Source organism: Balaenoptera musculus, chromosome 5, assembly GCF_009873245.2.
Source record: "Balaenoptera musculus isolate JJ_BM4_2016_0621 chromosome 5, mBalMus1.pri.v3, whole genome shotgun sequence".
NCBI lineage: Eukaryota > Metazoa > Chordata > Mammalia > Artiodactyla > Balaenopteridae > Balaenoptera > Balaenoptera musculus.
Genome location: NC_045789.1, coordinates 64,013,545 through 64,031,254, shown reverse-complemented (window position 1 = coordinate 64,031,254; position 17,710 = coordinate 64,013,545). Strand labels below are relative to the sequence as shown.

The 17,710-nt window shown below is 41.6% G+C and overlaps 1 protein-coding gene across 2 annotated transcripts in view; it reads right to left on the bottom strand.

The window, feature by feature from the left end:
- Nucleotides 1–16,388, bottom strand: part of HOPX (HOP homeobox) — a 34,235-nt gene extending 17,847 nt beyond the window's left edge. Inside the window, exons 1-2 of one of the 2 annotated variants that reach the window (XM_036853802.1) lie at nt 16,290–16,388; nt 12,898–13,076 (exon numbers count right to left, since the gene is read on the bottom strand). The gene's annotated coding sequence lies outside the window, so the exon portion shown is untranslated. The remainder of the gene's footprint in view (nt 1–12,897; nt 13,077–16,289) is intronic. The other variant, XM_036853804.1, reaches the window with a different exon arrangement.
- Between the last annotated feature and the right edge of the window lie 1,322 nt (nt 16,389–17,710).

Here is a 17,710-nt window from a genome sequence, read left to right as displayed (position 1 = left end):
ACATCTGTGTCTCAATTTCTGCCCTGCAAACCGGTTCATCTGTACCATTTTCTAGGTTCCACGTATGTGTTAATATATGATACTTGTTTTTCTCTTTCTGACTTACTTCACTCTGTATGACAGTGTCTAGATGCATCCACGGCTCTACAAATGACCCAATTTCGTTCCTGTTTATGGCTGAGTAATATTCCATTGTATATATGTACCACAACTTCTTTATCCACTTGTCTGTCGATGGGCATTTAGGTTGCTTCCTGGCTTCCTGACCTGGCTATTGTAAATAGTGTTGCAATGAACATTGGGGTGCATGTGTCTTTTTGAATTATGGTTTTCTCTGGGTATATGCCCAGTAGTGGGGTTGCTGGGTCATATGGTAATTCTATTTTTAGTCCTTTAAGGAATCTCTATACTGTTCTCCAGAGTGGCTATATCAATTTACATTCCCACCAACAGTGCAAGAGGGTTCCCTTTTATCCACACCCTCTCCAGCATTTGTTGTTTGTAGATTTTCTGATGATGCCCATTCTAACTGGTGTGAGGTGATACCTCATTGTAGTTTTGATTTGCATTTCTCTAATAATTAGTGACGTTGAGCAGCTTTTCATGTGCTTCTTGACCATCTGTATGTCTTCTTTGGAGAAATGTCTATTTAGGTCCTCTGCCCATTTTGGGATTGGGTTGTTTGTTTTTTTAATATTGAGCTGCTTGAGCTGTTTATATATTTTGGAGATTAATCCTTTGTCCAATGATTCATTTGCAAATATTTTGTCCCATTCTGAGGGTTGTCTTTTCGTCTTGTTTATGGTTTCCTTTGCTGTGCAAAAGCTTTTAAGTTTCATTAGGTCCCATTTGTTTATTTTTGTTTTTATTTCCATTACTCCAGGAGGTGGATCAAAAAAGATCTTGCTGTGATTTATGTCAAGGAGTGTTCTTCCTATGTTTTCCTCTAAGAGTTTTATAGTGCCTGGTCTTACATTTAGGTCTCTAATCCATTTTGAGTTTATTTTTGTGTATGGTGTTAGGGAGTGTTCTAATTTCATTCTTTTACAGGTAGCTGTCCAGTTTTCCCAGCACCACTTATTGAGGAGACTGTCTTTGCTCCATTGTATATCCTTGCCTCCTTTGTCATAGATTAGTTGACGATAGGTGCGTGGGTTTCTCTCTGGGCTTTCTATCCTGTTCCGTTGATCTATATTTCTGTTTTTGTGCCAGTACCATACTGTATTATTACTGTACCTTTGTAGTATAGTCTGAAGTCAGGGAGTCTGATTCTTCCAGCTCCGTTTTTTTCCCTCTAGACTGCTTTGGCTATTCAGGGTCTTTTGTGTCTCCGTGTAAATTTTAAGATTTTTTTGTTCTAGTTCTGTAAAAAATGCCATTGCTAATTTGATAGGGATTGCATTGAATCTGTAGATTGCTCTGGGTAGTATAGTCATTTTCACAATATCGATTCTTCCAATCCAAAAACATGGTATATCTCTCCATCTGTTGGTATCATCTTTAATTTCTTTCATCAGTGTCTTATAGTTTTCTGCATACAGGTCTTTTGTCTCCCTAGGTAGGTTTATTCCTAGGTATTTTATTCTTTTTGTTGCAGTGGTAAATGGGAGTGTTTCCTTCATTTCTCTTTCAGATTTTTCATCATTAGTGTATAGGAATGCAAGAGATTTCTGTGCATTAATTTTGTATCCTGCAACTTTACCAAATTCATTGATTAGCTCTAGTAGTTTTCTGGTGGCATTTTTAGGCTTCTCTATGTATAGTATCATGTCATCTGCAAACAGGGACAGTTTTACTTTTTCTTTTCCAATTTGTATTCCTTTTATTTCTTTTTCTTCTCTGATTGCCATGGCTAGGACTTCCAAAACTATGTTGAATAATAGTGGTGAGAGTGGGCATCCCTGTCTTGTTCCTGATCTTAGAGGAAATGCTTTCAGTTTTTCACCATTGAGAATGATGTTTGCTGTGGGTTTGTCATATATGGCCTTTATTATGTTGAGGTAGGTTCCCTCTATGCCCATTTTCTGGAGAGTTTTTTATCATAAATGGGTGTTGAATTTTGTGAAAAGCTTTTTCTGCATTTATTGAGAGGATCATATGGTTTTTATTCTTTAACTTGTTAAAATGGTGTATCACATTGATTGATTTGCGTATATTGAAGAGTCCTTGCATCCCTGGGATAACTCCCACTTGATCATGGTGTATGATCCTTTTAATGTGTTGTTGGATTCTGTTTGCTAGTATTTTGTTGAGGACTTTTGCATCTATATTCATCAGTGATATTGGTCTGTAATTTTCTTTTTTTGTAGCATCTTTGTCTGGTATTGGTATCAGGGTGATGGTGGCCTCATAGAATGAGTTTGGGAGTGTTCCTTCCTCCGCAATCTTTGGAAGAGTTTGAGAAGGATGGGTGTTAGCTCTTCTCTAAATGTTTGATAGAATTCACCTGTGAAGCCATCTGGTCCTGGACTTTTGTTTGTTGGAAGGTTTTTAATCACAGTTTCAATTTCAGTACCTGTGATTTGTCTGTTCATGTTTTCTGTTTCTTCCTGGTTCAGTCTTGGAAGGTTATACCTTCCAAGGTATAACCTTGGAAAGTATAAAATATATCCATTTCTTCCCAGTTGTCCAGTTTATTGGCATAGAGTTGCTTGTCGTAGTCTCTTAGTATGCTTTGTATTTCTGCGGTGTCTGTTGTAACTTCTCCTTTTTCATTTCTAATTTTATTGATTTGAGTCCTCTCCCTCTTTTTCTTGATGAGTCTGGCTAAAGGTTCATCAATTTTGTTTATCTTCTCAAAGAACCAGCTTTTAGTTTTCTTGATCTTTGCTATTGTTTTCTTTGTTTCTATTTCATTTATTTCTGCTCTGATCTTTTTTTTTTTTTTTTTTTTTTTTTTTTTTTTTTTTTTTTTTTTTTTTTTAATACAGAATGGAAAGGATGCATGAAAGTGTTTTTTTTTATAGCTACTTTATTTATTTATTTTTGGCTGTGTTGGGTCTTCGGTTCGTGCGAGGGCTTTCTCCAGCCGCGGCAAGCGGGGGCCACTCTTCATCGCGGTGCAGGGACCACTCTTCATCGCGGTGCGCGGGCCTCTCACTATCGCGGCCCCTCCCGCTGCGGGGCACAGGCTCCAGACGCGCAGGCTCAGTAGTTGTGGCTCACGGGCCCAGCCGCTCCGCGGCATGTGGGATCCCCCCAGACCAGGGCTCGAACCCGTGTCCCCTGCATTAGCAGGCAGACTCTCAACCACTGCGCCACCAGGGAAGCCCTGCTCTGATCTTTATGACGTCTTTCCTTCTACTAACTTTGGGTTTTGTGTGTTCTTCTTTCTCTAGTTCCTTTAGGTGTAACATTAGATTGTTTATTTGAGATGTTTCTTGTTTCTTGAGGTAGGCTTGTATAGCTATACGGTTCCCTCTTAGAACTGCTTTTGCTGCATCCCATAGTTTTGGATAGTCGTGTTTTCATTGTCTTTTGTCTCTAGGTATTTTTTGATTTCCTCTTTGATTTCTTCAGTGATCTCTTGGTTATTTAGTAATGTATTGTTTAGCCTCCATGTGTTTGTGTTTTTTACGTTTTTTTCCATGTAATTGATTTCTAATCTCATAGCGTTGTGGTCAGAAAAGATGCTTGATATGATTTCAGTTTTCTTAAATTTACTGAGGCTTGATTTGTGACCCAAGATGTGATCTATCCTGGAGAATGTTCCATGTGCACTTGAGAAGAAAGTGTAGTCTGCTGTTTTTGGATGGAATGACCTATAAATATCAATTAAATCTATCTGGTCTATTGTGTCATTTAAAGCTTGTGTTTCCTTAGTATTACTGTTTGGATGATCTGTTCATTGGTGTAAGTGAGGTGTTAATGTCTGCCACGATTATTGTGTTACTGTCAATTTCCTCTTTTATGGCTGTTAGCAGTTGCCTTATGTATTGAGGTGCTCCTATGTTGGGTGCATATATATTTATAATTGTTATATCTTCTTCTTGGATTGATCCCTTGATCATTATGTAGTGTCCTTCCTTGTCTCTTGTAACATTCTTTATTTTAAAGTCTATTTTATCTGATATGAGTATTGCTACTCCAGCTTTCTTTTGATTTCCATTTGCATGGAAATCTTTTTCCATCCCCTCACTTTCAGTCTGTATGTGTCCCTAGGTCTGAAGTGGGTCTCTTGTAGACAGCATATAGATGGGTCCTGTTTTTGTATCCATTCAGCAAGTCCATGTCTCTTGGTTGGAGCATTTAATCCATTCACGTTTAAGGTAGTTATCAATATGTATTTTCCTGTTACCATTTTCTTAATTGTTTTGGGTTTGTTTTTGTAGGTCCTTTTCTTCTCTTGCGTTTCCCACTTAGAAAAGTTCCTTTAGCATTTGTTGTAGAGCTGGTTTGGTGGTGCCGAATTCTCTTAGCTTTTGCTTGTCTGTAAAGGTTTTGATTTCTCCCTCGAATCTGAATGAGATCCTTGCTGGGTAGAGTAATCTTGGTTGTAGGTTCTTCCCTTTCATCACTTTAAGTATATCATGCCACTACCTTCTGGCTTGTAGAGCTTCTGCTGAGAAATCAGCTGTTAACCTTATGGACGTTCCCTTTATGTTATTTGTCATTTTTCCCTTGCTGCTTTTAATAATTTTTCTTTGTCTTTAATTTTTGCCAATTTGATTACTATGTGTCTCGGCGTGTTTCTCCTTGGGTTTATCCTGTATGGGACTCTCTGTGCTTCCTGGACTTGGGTGGCTATTTCCTTTCCCATGTTAGGGAGGTTTTTGACTATAATCTCTTCAAATATTTTCTCAGGTCCTTTCTCTCTCTCTTCTCCTTCTGGGACCCCTATAATGCCAATGTTGTTGCGTTTAATGTTGTCCCAGAGGTCTCTTAGGCTGTCTTCATTTCTTTTCATTCTTTTTTTTATTCTGTTCCGCAGCAGTGAATTCCACCATTCTGTCTTCCAGGTCACTTATCCATTCTTCTGCTTCAGTTATTCTGCTATTGATTCCTTCCAGTGTATTTTTAATTTCAGTTATTGTATTGTTCGTCTCTGTTTGTTTGTTCTTTAATTCTTCTAGACCTTTGTTAAACATTTCTTGCATCTTCTCGATCTTTGCCTCCATTCTTTTTCCGAGGTCCTGGATCATCTTCACTATCATTATTCTGAATTCTTTTTCTGGAAGATTGCCTATCTCCATTTCATTTAGTTGTTTTTGTGGGGTCTTATCTTGTTCCTTCATCTGGTACATAACCCTCTGCCTTTTCATCTTGTCTATCTTTCTGTGAATGTGGTTTTTGTTCCACAGGCTGGAGGATTGTAGTTCTTGCTTCTGCTGTCTGCCCTCTGATGGATGAGGCTATCTAAGAGGCTTGTGCAAGTTTCCTGATGGGAGGGACTGGTGGTGGGTAGAGCTGGCTGTTGCTCTGGTGGGCACAGCTCAGTAAAACTTTAATGTGCTTGTCTGCTGATGGGTGGGGCTGGGTTCCCTCCCTGTTGGTTGTTTGGCCTGAGGCAACCCAACACTGGAGCCTACCCAGGCTCTTTGGTGGGGCTAATGGCGGACTCTGGGAGGGCTCACGCCAAGGAGTACTTCCCAGAACTTCTGCTGCCAGTGTCCTTGTCCCTTGGTGAGCCACAGCTGCCCCCCACCTCTGCAGGAGACCCTCCAACACTAGCAGGTAGGTCTGGTTCAGTCTCCTATGGGGTCACTGCTCCTTCCCCTGGGTGCCAGTGCACACACTACTTTGTGTGTGCCCTCCAAGTGTGGAGTCTCTGTTTCCCCCAGTCCTGCCAAAGTCCTGCAATCAAATCCTGCTAGCCTTCAAAGACTGGTTCTCTAGGAATTCCTCCTCCCATTGCCAGACCCCCAGGTTGGGAAGCCTGACCTGGGGCTCAGAACCTTCACTCCAGTGGGTGGACTTCTGTGGTATAAGTGTTCTCCAGTTTGTGAGTCACCCACCCAGCAGTTATGGGACTTGATTTTATTGTGATAGCGTCCCTCCTACTGTCTCATTGCGGCTTCTCCTTTGTCTTTGCACGTGGGGTATCTTTTTTGGTGAGTTCCAGTGTCTTCCTGTCGATGATTTTTGTCAGTAGTTAGTTGTGATTCTGGTGTTCTCGAAAGAGGGAGTGAGAGCATGTTCTTCTGCTCCGCCATCTTGAACCAATCCACGGTTTGTTTGTTTTTTACTTATTTGAAGCTTAGTTTTCTTCTCTGTAAAATGTGACTAAAAACTTCCTTCCTTGCCTATTTACTCCACTTGTGAACCAGTGAGATTATTATGCTCATGAAACAATTTAGAAAACTGTAAAATAACATACACATTTCCGGAAGTGTTATGATTATTTCTTCAGCCAGAAAAGTGAAGCTATTGGGCCACATGACCTCTGAGATCATTTCTCTTTTATTATTCTGATGATCAGAATGGTCTGGGTTTCAAATCATCATGTTATTCTTCATCAACAGTTTACTGATGTCATTGACCTGAGAAAGGGGAGTACAGTGGCCTATTTTAGCCTATGTCCCTGATTTGCTGAACACTTTGTGCCTAGTTTGTACTTCAAAGAACAACTGAGGGGCCCATGAAATATTTTGAACCAAGGTGCTTTTTAATATTCAGCCTATCTGTTAAATTAACATGACATATAATTTGTCATCACTTAAGTGAGGACACTTAAGTGTAAAAGAGGTGCTGTGAATAATTACACCAGAACAACAGGCATACATCAGAAATGTCCCAGGCAAACCTTGATATCTGGTCCCCTTATTATATGTAAAAGGTTAAATTTTTCACTTAGGTGTGGGAGAGTAAAAATGCACCTCTTGAATTTAGGCATCTGAGCTGCTGTTAGTAAGATGCAGGTCTATTAGGATCTTAGAGGACAGAACGACATACACCTATCCAAAGTAATGAACAGGAGGCTGCTTTTTGCTCTTAAGGAAGCATACTTGTTGCAGCTCTGTGGTTGAAGGTAAGAGGATATACTATAGCTTCAAATTTCCTGACCTTTCATTTTTATTGCAGTTTGAATACATAGAATAGAAATTTATCTGGTAGGGTGAATAATGCTTGGGCTTCTGCCTGCTTTGGGTATTGTTAGTATAGTTGTACTAATGCTTAGTAAGTGTGAATACCCATTACATATCAAACAGAGTTTGGGCCTATGATCAAATATAAACAAAGGAACAAAACCGGCTTGTACTAGAGATTTCCATGATGCAGAGCCAGGGCTTTTCAAACCAGATAACACAGGAAGCATGAGACTTGTGAAGTAAATTGAATCATCAGCTCTCCTCTTTGAAAATCTCTGATTCCCTAATACACCAAGAAATTAGACAGAGTTCTGTTATTGGGGGGCGGGGGGTTGGGGCATAGGCGGTGTCTCAATATTTCTAAAGAAAACCATTAAACATAAAGGGAAATTTGCACTACTAAACCTAGAAGCAAGTAACAAAAAGATCAAATTTCTAAAGAGTTTGTGGAGAAGAAAAGTGGCACAAATAAGTCAAAATGGCAGATAAATATTCTTTTTATGTTTTAGAGTATGTTATTAATTTTTGTGTGACCCATTTAGCTTCCTAATTATGTTTTATTTAGGAGAACATTAATTATATTAATTAAGTCATTAGGGAGGTGTGTGTGTTTGTTGCATAGAAAAGGAGGGATGCTCAAAAACTTAAATGCTGATGATGGAAATCAGTCTGATATTTTAAAAATTTAGTCCCTATAAGCCACACATAGATAATTGAGAATCAAGTAGAATTGTCATATTTCTCTGTGACCATTCAGTCACTTTAGAATGTTAAAAAATTAGTTTCTTTCTGAAAATGTTCTCATTCCAGTGCCTGACTCTGAAAAGGGCTGTTCATTTGTAATTCTGGGGACATGTCATCATGATTTATTGTTTTTGAAAATGTATTCTGGGTTCTACAATATTTTTGCCTGAGCCCTAATTACCTAGTAAGGAACAGTAGTTGGGGACCTTCATGGGATGGTACATGCATGATCAGTAGATGTTTAGGGTGCCCATTCATAGGCCTTTGAAACCTGCCCAGTGCAAGCAGGCATAACTTCCTCGGGTTGTTTGTGCATTTGCAGAAAAGACTCTTTGATAGAATGGAATTCTCTCTTTGCACAAATACACTTGAATCAATTATTATTTTTTATGGTCCAACTACCATTCTTATTTTATGACTGTACTTTAAGTAATGGATAAAATAACACACAACTGGTTCTTTGTAGAGCTCCAAGTTATGCCAAAGTCCAGCCATGCATGCTGCTTGTTGCCATGATACTCAGTTATATGGACCTTATTTTTTCCGCCATTGAGTGGTTTTTATGAACAGGTGTTCAACTAATGGGATAAACAGAGGGCGTGCTGCTCTAGCCTAATCATTAACATCACAAAATAATTGAAAAGGACAGATAACACCAGAAAGCTAGCTCTGAACCTACAGTAGATCCTTTCTCTGAGCATCAGACATAATGTTGCAGAAAGAGGCTGCATGGAGCCTCAGAAGACCCACACTCTCCTTCCAGCAGTAGCACTTAAATCCCCAAGTGACTGTGGACAACTCACTTAATTGCTTTGAATCTCCATTTCTTCATCTATAACTGAAGCTGTAATCCTACTCCACCTGTCCCACAGGGTTGTAGGAGGATTCAGTGAGATGGATTAAGTTTATGAATAGCATTATAAATTATAAACAGTATATAGATACAAGATACCATTATTAAGGTTCTAATCCAGCTTTCCCAGTGATTCAGGACATAATGTTGGGCAACTAAAAACATTCGGTTTTGTAACCATTAGTGTAGCAAAACATTGTAGAAACTTCATCAAACTTATTATGCCTAAAAAGATTTCTTAGAACAGTTCATTTGCTTTGTCCAGTAATCAGTCACCAATACGGAGAAATTAAATGCTTCTAAAACTGACCAGCCAAGTTTAAGAAGATGACATTGAGAAGGAGAGATTGCTGAAGATCACACTCTTTAAGTTCCAGAAAATTATTTCGGTCACTTTTTAAAGTCTTAGTAAAGGAACACAGAGAAGCTCCTAAATGTTAGAAATACTAGACTAGAACTTATGATGTCATGTGTCTCCATTTCTTATGGACAGTTCAATATTCCATATTGCTTAAAGAAAGCGTAGGCCATCTAGCCCACACCTCTCCCTTCCCCTGTCTCCCACCAACCAGATCTAAAGGGTGGTTGAGTATACGTGTGAGTGTATTCATTATGGCATCATTGGTGAGAACTGGGGGCAGAAGAAATGCCCAACACTAGAGGATTAGATAAGCCAATAGTGTATATAAGTAGCAAAGTTACTGTATATATGGAGTTAGAAGTAATGCATTGGAAACATTAGAAATATAATCAGCAATGTAGGTAGACCATAAAAATACGGTGTTGAGTTAAAAGAGAGAGCAAGAAAGAGGGAGAGTGGGAGAGCAGAAGAAATAGAATGAGATGTAAAACCTAAGAAGGGTCTTGTGTGCACTATGCATTAAGGAATGTGTTAACTCAACGTGAGCCTAAAGACCAAAAAAAAGACTTTAAAAATTAGAACACTGTTGGACTGCCCCATCTTTCAGAGCTTGTCTGTATAATTCTTTCCAGGGTATTTTTTGCATAATGAGGGAATACTTCATGGCTCACCTAATACCCTTCATGCTGCAGCCTACCCCAATCCCTGGGCTTGTTTTTTTCCCCGAAGGGCAAGGTGAATAGCTCATTGTCCTGCATGACCGTACTCCATGCTTTTCAACACCATCATCAAATAGCTTTCTAGCCTTCTCTTATCCAATTTAAATAACACCAGGTCCTTTTGCCACTCTTTATAGACTTTGAAAAAATTAGTTAGTCATCTAGGAGCTCTTTTTAGCTAGTTCCAAGGACTCTCCTCCCTTTTAAATTGTGGAACCCTGAACCGGGTACCATGCTAATGAAGGCAGAAGAGGCCTCCCTCTTTCTTCACTCCTGCTTCAAAAACCTCAGTTCTAGTCATTTCCAAAGGATGCTAGTCTATTGGGGCTGGCCAAAAAGTTCATTTTGGGTTTTCCATAAGATCGTATGGAAAAACCCAAATGAACTTTTTGGCCAACCCAATACTATCCACAGAGAGTGTGAAGAATACACAATAAAGTGATAGACATTTCTGGGCATAAATTATTGAATTAAAGATTTTTATAAAACAGATTCTACTCCTGAACCAATAGACTAGAAATTTGGAAAGGAGGCAGGGAATATAAACCCTAGGGAAAATTGTTTATGTAAATTTCCTCAGGGAGAAACCTCACAGGAAGGAAATGAAAAGACATCAACAAAGACTAGACTATCTAAGCAGATCTGTCATGCCCTTAAGAATTACAGGAAATTTCCATCATGATCCATCTAGATCTAATGGCTGGAATGACCACCCTTAGTTTTCTGCCCAGTGTACTCTAAGAGATTAGAGCTGATCAATGTCTGCCTTACGTTGTTTATGACTTTGTTTTTGTTTTAACATGTAAAGATAGAATAGTTCATTCATGAAAGATCTGACAGGATTTTTATGTTTGGTCACATTTTATCAAAACCACCAGAAGTAAATTACAAGAAATTATATGAGGGTGGGTAAAAGTTAACTTCCCTACTTTCCAAAGAGCTTCTATCATGACCTAAACATGGCCATAAGCTAACAACAGCCTAAAGCAAATATCTGAGTAAGCTGACCTTGTGATTAACGATTCCTTGAATGCCCAGCATTCATACTGAACTTCTTTTTGGTGAGCCAATATAAATAAACAGCTCTCTGTCTGGGCAGGATGGATACAGTGCTTCCCACAGGGAACCTGAGTCACAGCAGGAGTGAGTGACTCGGCAGAGAGACCAGAATGAGGCATGGGGAGGCCTGGGCTCAGAGTCAGCTCAGCCTCCAACTAGTCCTAAGATACAGGGCAACTCTCTTTACTCTCTTGTACCTTCATATACTGTAATCACAGGTGACCATAGAGTATATTGCTCATGGCCAGGAATTGTTGAGAATGAAAGGGGGCACTATTAATAATCCACTGGGACAAGTGATGTTTTAGGCTTTTACCTCCTGCTTTAAAATTCCATTATAGCTGGAGTAGAGCTGAAAATAGGACTGGGTTCCTGACCACCAGACCCCTACTCTGCTTCCCAGGCTAGGCTGTCTACATGGGACTGTAGACCTGTCTACACTGCCAGGACCTGTCTATACTGGAGTTCTGTGGAAGAGTGTTCACCATATCACCTAAAAATCAATGAAGGCATTTTCCCAGCAATTAAAAAGGACAGCCTGACCTGCACCTGCTTGGTCAGGCACTCGTACATCCCAAACCCCACCTGTGTTCAGAATCAACAGCAGTGGAACACCAAATCCACATCAAGGCCACTGAAAGGCAGGGGAGGCCAAGGGAGCCAGGGCCAGGAAGAGGGCAGATGCAGGCAGCCCCTGTGTCAGGACAGCCCCTTTTATTTGCAGCCTCAAACCTGTTCTCCACTGGCCCGAGGCCTGGGGACAGGATGGGGTGATCCAGGGGCTGCCTTGGGATGCTCAGGTGTTGGGTTTTTTTTTTTTTTTTTTTTTTTGGCCTCACCACGTGGCATGAGGGATCTTAGTTCCCCGACCAGGGATCGAACCCTCACCCCCTGCAGTGGCATCGTGGAGTCTTAACTGCTGGACTGCCAGGGAAGTCCCTCCTCAGGTGTTGGTTTTTTTTTTTTTTTTTTTTAAACATCTTTATTGAAGTATAATTGCCTTACAATAGTGTGTTAGCTTCTGCTTTATAACAAAGTGAATCAGTTATACATATACAATATGTTCCCATTTCTCTTCCCTCTTGCATCTCCCTCCCTCCCACCCTCCCCATCCCACCCCTCTAGGTGGTCACAAAGCACCGAGCTGATCTCCCTGTGCTATGCGGCTGCTTCCCACTAGCTATCTATTTTACATTTGGTAGTGTATATATGTCCATGACACTCTCTCACCCTGTCACATCTCACCCCACCCCCTCCCCATATCCTCAAGTCCATTCTCTAGTAGGTCTGTGTCTTTATTCCCGTCTTGCCACTAGGTTCTTCATGGCCTTTTTTTCCCCCCTTAGATTCCGTATATATGTGTTAGCATACTGTATTTGTTTTTCTCTTTCTGACTTACTTCACTCTGTATGACAGACTCTAACTCCATCCACCTCATTACAAATACCTCCATTTCATTTCTTTTTATGGCTGAGGTGTTGGTTTTTAATGGGCAGGTTAGTACTTCATAAATCACTCTGGGCCACAGGCCATCGTTCTAACAGTTTCATCATTGCATAGCCCTGTTCACCTGGCTTTTTTAAAGTTGGAGGAAGCCATCAACAACATCAGAAAACTAATCCGTGTTAGGTCAGGACACAATCTTAAAAAAATGCGCCCAAGGGAAATAAGCCATTCCACACTAAGAGAATTTGGAAACAAAGATTAGGGGAAAATGTTTTTTAAAAAGTCATCCAAAGAAGGCAGAAATTCTGTCGCTGTTTTACAACCCTATTTCATCAGCGGTGCAAAAAAAATTTTTTTTTTTAATTTACTCATTAAAAAATAATTTTTTTTGGTGAAACTCTGAATGGCAAGAAGAAGGAACATTTGGCTTCTGAACAGCAGCATTAAACCAATTTTGGGGTGTCGCCCTGGTGGCAACAGCCTAATCCTTTCCCCCAGAACTTGGGTCCCCATCTCCTGGTCCCCCGGGACCCAGGATAATGCTCACCTTCCCCCTCCCCTCCTCACTGCTGTTCTCACCATTGAGGTCTCTGTGCCACCTGGCTCCCCGCAGCCTGCAGACTCTACTGCCCCAGAGGGAGGTTAAGTACACCCCTGACCACACCCCTCTTCAGAGGCTGGACCTACCTAGTACAGCTGCCACTTGCCAACAAGAGCTGCAGCAATCTGAGCTTTCCGTATGGAAGAAAGGGCCGTCGGAGTCACAGGAACTAAGGGGACCCAAGCTGCAGGACTCGGTCCTCAAGGAAAGAAGCCCCTTGTCACGAAGCCTGGGCAAGCTGTTCTGCCAGTGCCAGCCTTCTGCCCTGCAGAAGGAAGCAGGTAATATTTATAAAGCCCTGTGAGCAGAATGTATTGACTTTTTATCTCTACTGTAGTGACCTTAATGTGACTTTCCATTTCTCAGAAAGATAAATGAAATGCAGCCATCTCCGATGAGGACGAATGCATTTAACAAAGAATAGACTGATTCAGCAAAAGAAATCTCTCAGGGCCCACAGTGTGCAGGGAGTTCCCTATGGGATGTGATTTGAGGATTTCTATTGAAAACTTCCAATTTTGGTATATTTTCCCCCAGCAAGCTGCTTGGGATTCTGACTAGTAGGGATTATAAATTTTGCCTAAAACTGATTCTCCTGATTACTCCAAATGGTAATGATATTTATATAACATTTCAAAGAACTCCCAGATAAACATTATCTTGCTGGAACCTATGTAATATACCAGGGAGGGACATAACTCATTAAACAATTATTGTCTATTAACGTTATAACTTTAATTAGTTTTCCAGAGCTGGGTAAGAATAGCCCTAAGGGGATGAGACACTAGAAATTATCGGACTTGGAGGAGAGATGGGAAGTCACTTGAAACATGACCAGCTGGCCCAGGCAGAGCAGGTGAGGCGCTGTGGCCCCAGGGGCAGCCCTACAGCCACACCTGCAGGGGCACACGCGCCAAGGTGAGGGACAGGCAGGAAGAACAGAAACCACAAACTTCACTCCACTCATGCTTCTGCCTGTGCTGACCCGGAAATCACGATGAAAAAACCTTGTGGTGCCGAATCCACCCATCCCAGTGCTGAGAACCCCGGGCTGGCTCCGCCAAGAACCACCTGGCTGAGTCCCCCGGAGCAGGGCGCCTGGTGCGTCCGCTGCGGTTCTTTTCAATAATTATAATCTTCTGGCTTAGACCAGATATTATGTAGGAAACAAAAGGAAGCTTTAGTTTTGAAACATCCCTTCTCACACGTTAGCACAATCCTTATATGATGTACCGTTGAGGCTCTAATTCCTCCCGCCTGCCGCCGGGAGCATGTCTGGGTTCTAAGGATTTGCTGGAGATGCGCCGGATACCCTATCCTAGCTAGAGTTGGAAATGTGGTGTTGAGGACCTAGAAGTAATGGTCTTGGGGATCCCTCGTCCTCTGAGGTCCTGTTGCTGTCCTCCCTGGGCCCTGGGACAGGGCGGTCGGTCGGGGGTTGTGTGGTCGTGTGGCTAAGGGCAGACCCTGCCCTCTCTCTGTGTCAAGTGAGGGGTTTGGCTGTCACCAGTTCTCATCCCCAGCTGCACATTAGAATCACCTGCGGAGCTTTAAAAAGCAGTGCTGGGGGCCACCCGCCCAGGCGTTCTTATTTAATTAGTTGGGGCGGAGCTCAGTATTTTTAAAAACAGTTCTCCAGGTGTGCAACCACTGCATTAGATGATCTCTGGGACCCTTCCAATTCTATAAAAGTCCACAGTCCTGACGGTCTGGTCCTCCACTTTATTTTTTGAATGGATTTTTTTTTCCCAAAAAATACTCATTTTTCATTTTCAGTCTGTTGCATAGGCGAATTCTTAGAAATGCTTTTAATTGTTTAAAAAAGATGGATTGTTAAAGTATTGCTTGTTGAGTATAATTGGCATCTAATACTGCACGTTTAAAGTGTACAATCTGATAACTTTTCACGTATGAGAAATGGTTGCCCAGTCATGATTGTGAATATACCACATCACCCCCAAACCCTCCTAATCCATATAACCCTCTTCTCCCGCTCCCCTTCCCCAGGTAACCACTGACCCGCTTGCTGTTACTATAGATTAGTTTGCATTTTCTATCATTTTATACCATACAGTATGTACTATTTTTTTGCCTGGCTTCTTATTACTGGTGTCCTTGTACTTGAGATTTCAAGTTCTTTAAGAGCAAGAGCCACCTTTTATTTCTTTTCTCTTCCTCCTGGCCCCCAACTTATCTTTGCTCAGAGAAGCCCCTTAATCATTATTTGCTTAATGGAAATCAGACCTTTATGACCTCACAACTGAGCTTCAGTTTGGTGGCAAGAAGTGCCTCCTGTGTTAATGGTCTCAACTCCCCACTTCTCTGTAGCTTCCTAGTCAGCAGTTTCAGCTCAGTCAAAACATAATGCATTTGTTTAAACCAGAGGTCTTCATTTAGCATTATGGACTGCTAGGGGTTCAGAAAATGAGCATCAACATGAGTGTTGGGGGCAGGGGGCGGGGGAACAACCTGGGAAAAGCTCTCGGATTTCCCCAGATTCTTAATTGCCAGATTCTTGACCCAAAGGGAGGAACTATAGAATTCATGCCATGCTTTATTCCTTATTCTAGTCCTACATGCATTTTATGAATATGATGTCTAATTATAAACCTTCTACTATCTGCTCCCCCAACTCTTTCCTTCCTCAGTCCCCAGTACCTTTGTTTTGTTCTCTGGGCTCTGGCTATACTTAACCCTACTAACTAAATACACTCCAGGGCCCTGTTGATTGTCAGTGCTACCTGGGAATTTTTTGCATTCCTCTTACCTTTTAGATGTTCTCACCTAAGCTTTGCAGCGTGTTGTGCCTTTAATTCTTATTCCACTTTACTTAACAACTTACCTGGATACCTGGTGCTCAAATATCACAAACCTATATTTCCTCAAAACCCCAGAGCATGGGATTCCTTTTCACCTTAAACAAGACCAATGTTTTCATTGTTATAACTGTTAAGCATTATGGGAACCAGAAGTAACAACAAATAGCACTGCAAATTCAGTCGAGCCACCTCTAATCAATCCAGAGACACCTCCCCTTCTGGGAGTTTTGACTCCTTTTGGGTCAAAAAATATTTTAAAATGATACTATGTCTGATTTTACAGTAAGAAGTAGAATAGCAATATCGACTTCTAAATGACAGAAATTCATATGCATCTGGCACAGTCATATAAGCGCTGGTTTCACTGTGTCTTTCAGATAGGAGAGAGGAAGAAAGACATCTCACCTCCTGGCCCAAAGGCCAACATGGACTCCCACCCCTGCTCCAAATCCACCCCATGCAGGTTCTCAAGCTTCTGATGCCTTACACCCCGCAGCATTCTCTGGCTCCCCGCTTGGGGCCGGCTCTTAACTTTCATTCTCCCTTTCACCTCTACCTTTTCCCATCAGAATAGCAAACATGGTAATGACAGCATTTCAGTCCAATCTCTATATAAGTTAATTCCTCTGCATGAAAACAAACCTCTGAAAGTTACTTACGTGGAAGTGGCAACAGCAAGCCCTGGATTTGGAAGCTAAATTGACTGAAGCCAGCCTGCTTAAATAGCTGGGTTGGCTGACGCAGGCTGTGGGTAGCACGTTTTTTTATGCCTGTGAGTGCACACTTAAGCAGGGACCTGAAAAACCTGCAGCATGGGCAAGAGGAGAACACCTGAGAGTTCCATCTCTCCTGGTTATTCAGGTTTAGTATTCAGGCGGAGACTTCTGAGAGTCTCATGGAACTTTCTTGGCACTGCCTTCTTGTCCCTGATCTCTTTCTTAGCCGAGTAGATCTCTTCACCAAGATCGGATGAGCGATGTGCGGCTAAGAGAAGGAAGAAACGCCGGGCCCTGGACCCTTGCGCTGTGCTCCTTATTTTGAGTGGGCTTCCAGTTAGATGTTGCCTCATTTCGAAGCATAGGCTTGGTGAGGTTGATTTCACAGCTCTGTGGGCTGGATGCCAAGCTAAGAGCCTGGACAACTGTCCAATCAATGAAAAGTTGTTTGTTTTTTTTTTCCAGGCACAGAACGTACAAATAGTTATAAGGGAGGCTCAGGCTAGGATGATACAATTTTAGGTCCCCTCAGAAAGCAATTTTAATTTCTTTCCCTCTGCATCTGGACTTTCCTCCCAATTGCCCCTCCCCTTCCTTTGTTAATGAAACTCCTATCTGAGAGTTGCAAGATTCCCCAAGAGAGCTCAAATAAAAAGCCAGTGTGTGAGCAAGGCTGTGGGAAGATGCACTCTCAGGGTACGTGTTCAGTGGCTTGTATGATCATCAAAGGAAGTGTTCCTAAGGGTGAGGGTATGTGTGTGGGCGTGGGGACCGGTTAGTCAGTGTTTATCTGGATTTTACAGCTAGATACATCAGTCAACAGTCAATTGCACGACACTAAACACATTAAGTGGGTTTGATTTTAAGAGGATGAAGGAAGGGAGAGAGGGTTTGGTGAGATCATTTATGGGAATATCTGGGTGTGTTTGCTGGTACACAGCACAAACTGGTAAGTGCCACCCAGATATACACATCCTATATTTTTCACTTCACTGGAGCTAGAAAAGGCCCACTTGATTCTCTTGGGAACAGCAGCTGTATGTGAAAGAAGAGCAGCAATCATTCAGAATATTTCTTTCTCTCTTGGAAAAGGGGATAATGGTTATAAAACATGTGTGGGAGAAAAGCAGAGACAGGGGGCTTAGCCTACCCCAACCCTGGTTACCAGAGGAATTCCTTTGTTTCTGCCTAATTCATTGCCTAACTTTGGACTTCCAAATCTGGATTCTTGCCTCCCAGACTTCCTGAATGCAGGGTCTATGTCTTGTTCATCTTTTGACACCCACAGTGCCTGGCACAAATTATTATGACAATGACGGTGAGGATGACGATGATAATGATGATCTAGAATCTAGAGAAACTGA